At 43.7% G+C, this 8,134-nt stretch overlaps 1 pseudogene; it reads left to right on the top strand.

Annotated features, from left to right (window-relative positions):
• Positions 1-1,044, top strand: LOC101726062 (olfactory receptor 2AJ1-like; annotated as a pseudogene).
• The last annotated feature ends 7,090 nt before the right edge of the window (positions 1,045-8,134 follow it).

The following is an 8,134-nucleotide window of genomic DNA, read 5'->3' as shown; positions in this document are numbered from 1 at the left end:
ATGAGCCCTGAGAATCAGACGTCCAGCACTGATTTCGTTCTTCTGGGACTGTTCTCTTCCTCCCACATCAGCATGGTCTTCTTCTCCTCTCTGTTCATCATTTTCATCCTGACTGTCACAGAAAACGCCCTCCTGATCCTCCTCATCCGCAGGGACTCCCGCCTCCACTCCCCAATGTACTTCCTGCTCAGCCACCTCTCCTTCATGAACATCTTGCATGTTTCCAACATTGTCCCCAAAGTGATCACCAACTTCCTGTCTGGCACCAGAACTATCTCCTTTGCAGGCTGTGGATTCCAGGTCTTCTTGTCCATCATCTGGCTAGGTGGCAAGTGCCTTCTCCTGCCTGCCATGTCCTATGATCGCTACGTGACCATCTGCCACCCCCTGCACTATGCCATGCTCATGAATGACAGTGTCAGTGTGCTCCAGGCCTCGGGGTCCTGGCTGGTGGGGACCCTCCACTCCATAGTCCACACAGCCTGTGTGCTTGACTTTCCCTTCTGCGAGCCTAGGGTGATTGATCACTATTTCTGTGAGATCCCTGCCTTGCTGAGGGTGTCCTGTGTGGACACGTCACACTATGAATGAGGAGTTGATGTTAGTGACATTATTTTCCTGTCTATCCCTTTCTCCATGATCTCTGTATCTTATGTCAAAATTCTACATGGCCGGGATGTAGCTCAGTGGTGCCACCACCTGCCTCTCAAGTGCATGGTCCCAAATTCTATCCCCGGTACCCAGTACCAAAAAAAAAAAAAAATTCTACGTAAGGTCTTGCAAACCAAATCCTCAGAGGTCTGAAAAACATCCTTTTCCACCTGTTCCTTCCACATGGCTGTGGTTGTCATGTACTCTGGGCTCTTTATTTTCACATACATGAGACCCAAATCCTACCACACTCCAGGCCTGGATAAGTTCCACTCCATGTTCTACACCATCCTCACACCCAGCCTCAACCTGGTCATCTACAGCTTCAGGAATAAAGATGTTCTGAAGGCCATAAAAAATATGCTCAAAAATAATTCTCATCATAAAAATTAGGTAGGGGGCTGAGGTGGTAGCTCAGTGGCAGAGCACTTGCTGAGCATACACAAGGTCCTGGGGTCAATGCCCAGTGCCACAAATAAAAATGAGGTAAGAAAGATGCTCAAACTCTTTACGTTCATATTTCATGACCAGAGTGTAGTTATTACTTGCTTTGGAAAGTATATAAATGCTATGTATTTACATTGTGGGGAAGAAACATATATTCTAAATCACTAATTGAGGAACAAATAATTTGGAAGAAGTTTTGAATTTTGAATGGATACTTTTAATATATATTGTGATATGAAATATACTCATCTTGTATTCATAGGCACTAAAAGAAAATAAAACAATGATTTGAGCTTCTAATAAAATTATAAGAATTTAAGAGAAATACCCTAAAACAGTAATCATGTATCTATTACCTGAGAAACACATATCTGTATTTCTGGTAGTTTTTTGAAAGTGAGTAAATTATTTTTTCAAATTTTACAAGCTGCTATTTAAGTCCACAAATTGAAATCCATTCTACATTGCTTGCTACATATTAATATTTTTATTTATTAAAGTGATGAATACAAATACATGCATATAAATCTTAATTTTCAGGAGAAATGTTAGAGATATGAGTTAGGCATTAAGCTAGGAAAGTAGAAGCCCTTATAACAATAGAGAGAAAATTCAAATTTATATTTTCCACATGAGGTGACCTGACTTAATCCGATGGAACTAATTTATTAAGAGCGCTATGACAGGATAAACTACTGGGTTTGGGAGGATGAACAATGGGAAGTGGGTTGAGCGTCACCTTATGAAATACGAATGGCTGTTCCAGAGCACGCACTGCAGGCTCCTCTACCTCTGCTCCGACCCAGAGCTGTGTGCCAAAGCTCCCTCAGAGCCCGCTCCCTCATGGGTGTTGTCACCCTGCGGAGGTAACTTCCCTCTCAGGCACATCCCTGCCCTTGTGCCATTCCCCACTCCTGCCCACCCGGCGCGAGGCTTTGGCTTAGGCAAGGTCTCTGCCCTCATCTCGGGAGTCCAGCCGCTCACTCGCACACACAGAGGGTCCCTCCACTTCCTGCAGCTGAGCTGTGCTGTGGGGAAGGCCGTTAGCCTGGGCAGCGAGTCCGGATGTGCCACTCACTCCCCGAGAGCCTGGGCGGGGAGGGCAGAGGCAGGGCGAGGAAAGCTCGGGTCCTCCAACCACGGCACCGAGGGAGCCTGCAAATAATCACTTCTCCAGACCAGGTCAGCATGTTAGAGACCCTTTTGTGGGTCTGTATGGTGTTCATACAAAACAGTGACCCTCTATGGACTTTTCTCAAATGAGCGGATCAGTAGCTTGAGTTTGGCGTGGCCAGGGAGCCCCACAGGCTGATCTCCTGTCCAGCCGGAGACCCTGAGCTGTCACGTGAGATGTGCTGTTCAACTATTAAACCTGGACTTGTATTATTTTGTAAATGATACAATAATAAGTTAAAATGTAATAAGGGGAATCTCGTTACTTATATACTGCACACATTCCATCTTGTATGTGGCCCCACACAAGTGCTCTTTGCTGTGACTCAAGTCAGTCAAAACATTGGATGCACCTGGAAACACAGCTGATGCAGACAACATCATCAACGGGAAATATGTGAGGATGGAGTAGCCCTTTAGGAAGAAATCGGCTGCCTGGTGTTGAAACATTTCCCTCACATCTCAGAATTAACCCATTTGCAGGAAAAACAAGACATTTACTGAATATGGTTAATGGCCAAATACTGCACAGAGCATCTCTGTCTCCTACCAAGTTACAACTGAATCAAAATGGAGTCAGGAACAGAATCACTGTGCATCTTGGCTGAAATCACATAAATAAACTCATCTACTGTAACAGAAAGTATAATATTGACAGCAAATGATGGCCAGGCTCAGGGGCACATGCCTCTTTCCAGAGACACAGGTGGCTGAAGGATGAGGATTGTAAGAGCTAAGCCAGTTTGCTCCACTTAAACAGATCCTGTCTCAAAATTTGGAAACAATTAAAATGGTAATATAGAGGGCAGCCATGCAGCACAGTGCAGAGTGCTTTCCTAACTGGCACAAGGTCCTGGGTTCCATCCCCAGCACTGCAGTGACAGCAATAGAAGGAACGATGGCAGGATCTCCCTGCCCAGTATGTGCCTGAGACCTGTCCTGCAAAGAGGCCACTGGTGCCCCCCTGGGTTCCGCAGCAGGGCCGGAAGGACACTCAGTGACCTTGGCCCTGTGGCATCCATGGCTCTTGGGTGGATGTGCCCCCTTGATTCACCCACTAACCCCTTCTCAAGTGAAAATCTCCCATCAAAGACTCTGCTCATGTGCTTAGGCTGTGGCTGAGACAGGTAAGAGTTTATCTGAGTCCTAGCATGGATAGTGGAACTTCTACAGTCTGAGATGCAGCTAAAGAGAGAGGAAATACAAAATAAAGTTAAATGTTCCCTTTTCCCTCTGCTGAATCAGGGTCTATGTCCTTTATTTGGGGCTACTATGAGTAAAATTTGGGAATCTATGAGAAGTGTCACTTTCAGCATAGGTGCTGATCATTTAAGGACACGTGATTTAGTGAACAATGTAGGTAGACTGAAGACAAAGATTTTACACAGCTGTAAACACAAACACACATCCATACACATTCACTCACACTCTCACACACTGTCACCTATTTATTAGGTCCCACACCCTTCTCTCTTCCCTTAGGATGAACTAAGCCCTGAGCACCAGGGCCCAGGCCAAGTCAGTGTGGGGTCTGTGGGGCAGGCATGAGTCCCTCAGCCCCAGGCCCCTGCACAGCACCATTGCCTGGCTCCGGCTCCTCAGCTGCCACCTTGGGAGCTGTGAGCACTGGCTCAGGACTGCTCAGAGCAGAGTGAGGCACCCACCTGGGCTTCTGTCTGCAGTGGGTCAGGTGGGGTCAGAGGGTCCTCAGAGGCAGAGGGATCCCTGGGACTGGGGCCTCAGCCCCTCAGTCTCGCCAACACACGGCTGTGTGACTGCCTGTCTGGGCTCCTGAGCAATGAATGTGACTCAAATGGACACGGACATGGCCGGCTCTGCTGTCTTCTTTCCCATAGAAACCGTCTGTGATGCAGCTGCACCCCACACCACATAAAGGGCCTCAACCCCTTCACAGCCCAAAGTGTCCTGTGCTTTGGTGAAGAGATGAACCCAGCACTCTGAGTGCACCAGTTCATGTTCCGGGACAGGGGCAAAGGCAGGGACCCCAAGCATGAAAGCAACCTTTAGAGTCCCTGGCATGGGACAACTTCGAGTTTCTGAATTTAAAATCACCTGTGAAGTGACAGTAGTGAAGAGTGAGGGAGTGACAAAAAGATACAGGGACCAATTGAACAGAACGTGGAGCCCAGAAGAAAGAATCATGTAAATGATTGTATCATTTCCCACAAATGTGCTAAAACTATTCAATGGGAAAAGTATAACATTTTTAATAAATATGCTAGACAAACTTGGTATTAACATGAAACCATTCAATTTCAACCATTCTAAAATATATATATTAAGTTTTCTGGATGTGGGTTACAGCCTTGAATGTAATAATGAAAGATATGTAACTCTTTAGAGAAATACAGTCTTCATATAAAATCTTTATTATATACATCTCAGCAAAGACCTCATAGATAAGACATCAAAAGCTCAGGTATAAAAATAGATATAATACTTTGTCAATTTAAAAAATAAAGTACCCATGCAACACTTTCAATAGAGAGAAAGGACACTCCATGGATTGGAGAAGTATTTGTAGAAATTATAGGCATAAACATCAACAGTATCTACATAACTTCCTACTGAACAGCAATAGTGACTAGAGAAGCAAGTACACAATCTTTATAAACAAGCAAAGGTGAGGTGTAGCTCACTAGTAGGGCTCTGGGGCAGCAGGCGTGAGGCTCTAGGTTCACCACCCTGCATCGTCCAAAACTAGGCATTTGAGTTGAAGGCACATCCTTCTGAGGAAGGTGGACACATGAGCAACAAGCGCATGGGAACATGGGCAACTTTTCCAGAAAACTGAAAATGAGAACTTCAGTAAGGACAACCTTCACACCCAGTTGGAAACTTACCATTAAAAGGAAACGAAGAAAGAATAAAAGAAGAGGAAATACCAGGTGTTGGCTTGGGTGACAAGTGTTGGTGAGTTGGAAGAATCTTGGTGCATTTCCGAGGGGAATTGAAAGTGTGAGCCACAGTGAAAATGATGCAGCAGCTCCTCAACATGTTATGTATAGAACGATCATATTTTAAAGCAATTCCAGGTCATTTGAGAATTGGCTCTCAAAGTAATGTTGCTGCACCGATGTTTGTAACAACTTCTTTCACAATAGCCAGAAGTTGGAATCCAAACTGATGCCTGAAGGAGATGAATAAAAAGTACATAAGCTATGTACATCCAGTGGGGAATTATTTGGCCTTCAACAGGAATAAAACTGTGACACATGCTCTGAGGATGAACCTTGAGAACATTATTCTAAGTACAATAAGTCAGACTAAGAAAGGCAAATACTGCACAATTCAATCTTTGTAAGAAACAGAAGCAGTAACTCATAAACTCAGAGCGACTGAGTTACCAGGACTGCAGGGAGGGAGAATGGGCAGCTTCTCTCTATGTTGTGAATTCCAACTATGTATGATGAGAGGTTCGGGAGCTGCGAGGTGTCGATGGTTGCACAAAAATGAGAATCTGCTGAATGGAATTGAACAGCACCACCACAAATAATCAAATCATAAATTTTATTTAACAAAGGGTTTATGACAATAACAAAGTTAGAAAAAATAAACCTATACTAAGCCAGTAGGATCACTTCCCAGGAAACTTCCCTTTAGTTCAGTTATTAGAGATCATGAAAAAGACATTGCAGAACTTTAATGTTTTATCTGCAATGAAATGTAATATCGATATTTCCTAAAAAGAGTCCCACCAAAGTGAGGAAGGGTAACTTTGTTATCCATTTTAATACTCAGTACTTTTTCTATGAGATAATAATTATTACCAACATGAAACCAATTTGATCATAAATACTACATAAAGCAAATTAAAAATGAATCCCCAAATGCCAGACATTTTAAGAATTTCTTCTAGTGTGTTTATGTTAAAATTATCATATTGCACTGTGATGCAGTAAATTTGCTACCCAGTAAAATCCAAACTGGCAAACCCATGGAGACACATTCTAGGATGTGTGGGATGGATAAGGAATATTTAATCCCAGGTCCCATCAGACTGAAATCCAGTGACCCTGGGAGTCTGAGTAGAATACCAGGGTCTCCCCAGGCTCTGGCCCTCAGCACCCTAGGAAGCACTGAGGACCCATGGGCTCCTTCCTGGCCTTGGCCCAGAGGCAGCCTGTGAGCAGGATGTGGCCTCTGCAGTCCTTGTCCCCAAGGACTTGCCCTGGAGCATGCGGGCCACAAAGCACCCTCATCAGGACGGCTGGATTCGGGCTGGGGCTCACTGCATAGGAGCCGGCAGAGGTGCGTGCAGGCTGCAGGGACTCGAGAGGACCGGGCAGGCTCTGCTCATGTGGGGTTGGGGCTCAGGCACCCTCGGTCTAGGGGAGGACAGGGCTGGGGTCTGGATGTGTATGCATATGCGGGTCTCATGGGGAGTTCAGACTCTCAAGAAAGCGCTTGAAATAACAAAATTTGGGGATAAGTCATTTTTAAAGCTAGAATTTTTAACAAGATAACTTTAAAAGAAATTTTATTTGACTAACATGTCTTTAAAGGACAGGTACATAAATAGACAGACGCGTGATGATTGGTGGATCTTTCCCTTAAAATGGATGAAGTGAACATGCTCATTAAATATGATAAAGTATTTTTTAAGTATGAAGATGGTTTATATGTAAAACATAAATTATCATAAAATGTGAAAAAAGATGAGTGATTCCAAATATGCAATATGAATTGATGGTGAAACTGATTGATAAATCCAGAGGATGGCTGATATTGTCTATAAATTACCTTTCTTGAAATATAAATATAGTAAGACTGTGGTATACATTCAATTATCTTCTATTCTTGAAAGTATGACTGCTTTAAATAATAATAATCACACTATAGATATGATGGATATTAAAGTATTTTATAAACTCTAATGATATTACAAAATGTGAGATTTCATTGAGCATTAAATGAACTAAGATATTTATAGGAGAAACCATGATTCAGAATAAATGCTCTTCATGTAGGAGCAAGTGATCAAGTCCATACCTGTGCTGCATCTTCTGGGCATGGAAAACATTTTGGGGACAATTTGAAGATTCTTGAGTTTGGACTTGGTAAGGTGAATTATTTTCTCTGGGAGTAGGACTATTTTCATGCAGGTCCATGTGGTGTTTAAGCAGATGTCCATAGCTTGGCATGAATCCTGTTGGTCCTGTGAGTACTGTCTACACTGGAAACATCCCATATTAGATCTACCATTCCACATTTAATTCCATATGTAATCTAATTTAGAAAATGAGTGCAGGAACCTGTGTAAGAATGGTGAAGTTCAAAGATGAAACTGATGTAGAGTTTCAGGGACAGTCGCTGCAAGCTTACAGTCAGAAGTGCTTTTTGGACTAACTTTTGAATATGGCCCTGGGTTTGAAGGGAGTGCAGGATGTTTGTGACAATGACACTGGGACACATGTGGGCTGGCTCAGGCTTTTCCTGTGAAATCTGATGGAAGAAGCAGCATTGAGAGTCCCACGTTGCCAGAGACCCCTGTAGTCAGGCTCCAGTCCACACCTGCCCAGTGTGCTGTGCAGGCCTGAGAAAAAGAATGCACTAAAAGACAGAACTAGGAGAGAGAAAGCAGGGGCCAGGATGACCAATGCCAGTGCAGCCTACAAAGGTGCTGGATGGTCCCAGGCACTGACTTTCGTTGGCAGTCAATTGAGGTAAAGGTGATGTGTGGTTTCTATGGAAATGAATGTAAACAACGCTCAGAAAGGACAAGACAAAGCACTCTCACATTGGGAACAGAAGAGTCAAAATATATGTTTGTAAGTAAACATTGTCCTTCCGGTCTGAAGATTTTAGTTGTGGGAATGGAATTTGGGTGCGAGTTACTCTG

This window comes from Heterocephalus glaber, unplaced genomic scaffold, assembly GCF_053883595.1.
Source record: "Heterocephalus glaber isolate CG9 unplaced genomic scaffold, H.glaber_assembly_v1.0 deba00001466, whole genome shotgun sequence".
Lineage (NCBI taxonomy): Eukaryota > Metazoa > Chordata > Mammalia > Rodentia > Bathyergidae > Heterocephalus > Heterocephalus glaber.
Note: the sequence above shows the minus strand (reverse complement) of the source record. Positions and strands in the feature narration are given on the sequence as shown.